The sequence below is a fragment of the Poecilia reticulata genome, unplaced genomic scaffold (genome assembly GCF_000633615.1).
Source record: "Poecilia reticulata strain Guanapo unplaced genomic scaffold, Guppy_female_1.0+MT scaffold_264, whole genome shotgun sequence".
In the NCBI taxonomy this organism is placed as follows: domain Eukaryota; kingdom Metazoa; phylum Chordata; class Actinopteri; order Cyprinodontiformes; family Poeciliidae; genus Poecilia; species Poecilia reticulata.
The window spans coordinates 134539-136973 of NW_007615046.1; the positions used below are offsets into that span (position 1 = coordinate 134539).

A 2435-nucleotide genomic window follows, 5' to 3' on the forward strand; every position below is an offset into this window, starting at 1 on the left:
CTGGTACCGGACTGGTCCATCATCCGCCTGGTACCATCTGGTACCGGACTGGTCCATCATCCGCCTGGTACCATCTGGTACCGGACTGGTCCATCATCCGCCGTCCTATTGTTACAAGCATAGTGTGCATGAAGTCAGTGTAGCTTAGCTTAGCACTGAATGTCAGCCATGACCAGGATCGGGGGGCGGGACTTCCTCCAGAGGTCCGCTCACCCTGTGGGCCGCACTAATGCTATACTGTCATATCACGGTGGGGCCACCAGACATCGTCCTGCGGGCCGCAATTGGCCCGCGGGCCGCGAGAAGGAGACCTCTGCTTTAGATCAACATTATTAGATTATTTTTCTTCTTTTGCTATTTCCTTTGGTTTGTTATTTTGTTTGTTTTTCCTTCTAATTCATGTAAAGCACTTTGAGCTGCCTTGTTGCTGAAAATGTGCTATATAAATAAAATGACCTTACCTTACGTTCCTGACCTGAGCTGGTTGGTAGCACCGTTAGCTTGAGTCCAGATTCAGGACCTGCGTCGTTCGAAGGCTGATTCTGTCACAGCCAAGCAGCGAAAGCTCTTCCTCCTACTCTGCCCACCATTTCCCAAGATGTATTGCTGGTCGAAGAGGAAATATTTGTTCTTGTAACAATGGTGGATGAAGCGGGAGATGGAGAGTATTTTTAAACTAAATTATATTTAAAATTGAATGTTGGACATTACTAGGTGACGGAACATGTCAGATGTGTAAGAAGTTTCATATTCATCATTCTGGATCCTCCATTTATCCTGCTGCTGACCTGACAGGTGGAGCTCAGTTCATGATCAGTGCTGAGGGCTGGAAGCCGGCGACCCTTCACCTCTGGACCAGGTGGGCTGACTGTGGAGGAAGAACCAAACTAAATAACCCTGAAAGAATGGAAAATGTTTGATCAAGATTTAAATAGTGAAAACTTTGACGCAGAGTACCTTCTGGTTTCTGGAGTCGTTGTTCCACTGGGATGTTTCTGCAGCGGGTCGGAAGACCAACCTTTCCTCCATAAACCTTGTTGATGTCTCAGAGAAACAGGCCCAATCCGGCTCTCTGCGGTCACATGACTCTGGGTGGAATCAGGAGGCGCTCGTCCCGCCGACCAGCAGACAGAAGAAGCAGCGCATCCTTGTTGTTGGTTCACCTTTGGCCGACGCCATCTGTCCGTTTGCTTCCTGACAGCTGGACCTGCCTGTCAGAGCTGGACGTCCCTGTCCTCGGGTCTGGTCTGCAGGGACGCTGAATTAAGGACGGGTGAACTTCAGGACATTTTTCAAAGCTAATTTAAGGTTTACTTTCCAGTTTCCCTGAATTTAACAAGAAACGATTCCTTTCCGTCTGGTGATGACCGTTTGTGTTGCCGGCCCCACAACACTTCACCAGAACCTGGCTCCTGTTTCAGAGACCCAACCGGAGAGCAGTAGATGTAGCAGCATGCAGGGAGCTGCCAGATGTTCCTGAGACCGCTGGTTGTTCCTCTCTAAGCCCCCAGGGTGCGCTCTGCTGCAGAGCTTTGGAGTCACCGTTTCCCAGACAAGGCGACTCGCTGCTGGACGCTTCAGGCAGGAGGGAAAAACAAGCTTCCTAAAGCTGCTGGTCACCCACCTCTAATCGGCTTACCCTGGCGCCCTGACAGGTGACCGGCACCGCCCCGGTAGACACGGCTCTCGCTGGAGGACGACATGTTGGAAATCCACAGGAAGCCAAAGCAGCTCTTCACACATTCAGGCTCAGCAGATCACTGAGCAATCAACTGCCGAAGGATCAGCTCACGATGCTGATCTGGACTTCAGTTCAGCTGAAACGGGTTTATGACACAACTGACACGGTTCACTGTGTCCTCTGACACATCACATCTTCAAGTCTTCATAGCAAGTCAAACTTTATTTCGGAATAAAAAAATCCAGCCGAGTCAAGACCTGCCAGGACACGGACGGATCGGAGCAAGTCGAGTCAACCTTATTGGGTTGAACATTTCAGCAACAAGGCGGTTTAAAGACAGTCACAAATTATGAAACAAGCAGCAAACATTACATTTTGTCAAATATTATCAAAATCATCAATATGCATCAAAAAGGTTGATCAGCTTTCCACTTATTACAAATAAACTCCAAATAGCTGGTTTAGCCTGAAAGCAACTCAGTGTTTCAGCTGTTTTACAGTTTTCTGGAAGTTTGCTCCAGATTTATGGTGCATAGAAGCTGAATGCTGCTGCTCCATGTTTGGTTCTGGTTCTGGATGCAGAGCAGAACCAGAACCAGAACCAGAACCTGAGGGGTCCAGACGGTTGGTACAGCAATAACAGATCTTTAATGTCTTGTGGTGCTAAACCGTTCAGTGATTTATAAACTAACATCAGGATTTTAAAGTCTATCCTCTGAGCTACAGGGAGCCAGAGGAGGGACTTTAAACCTGG

At 48.4% G+C, this 2435-nt stretch overlaps 1 long non-coding RNA gene across 1 annotated transcript; it reads right to left on the bottom strand.

The window, feature by feature from the left end:
- Window positions 1–430: 430 nt before the first annotated feature.
- On the bottom strand, window positions 431–1966 carry LOC103460613 (uncharacterized). Its single transcript, XR_001776298.1, has 3 exons — window positions 958–1966; window positions 712–868; window positions 431–606 (listed from the first exon to the last, which is right to left on the bottom strand). It is a non-coding gene; the product is annotated as an uncharacterized LOC103460613 (long non-coding RNA).
- Between the last annotated feature and the right edge of the window lie 469 nt (window positions 1967–2435).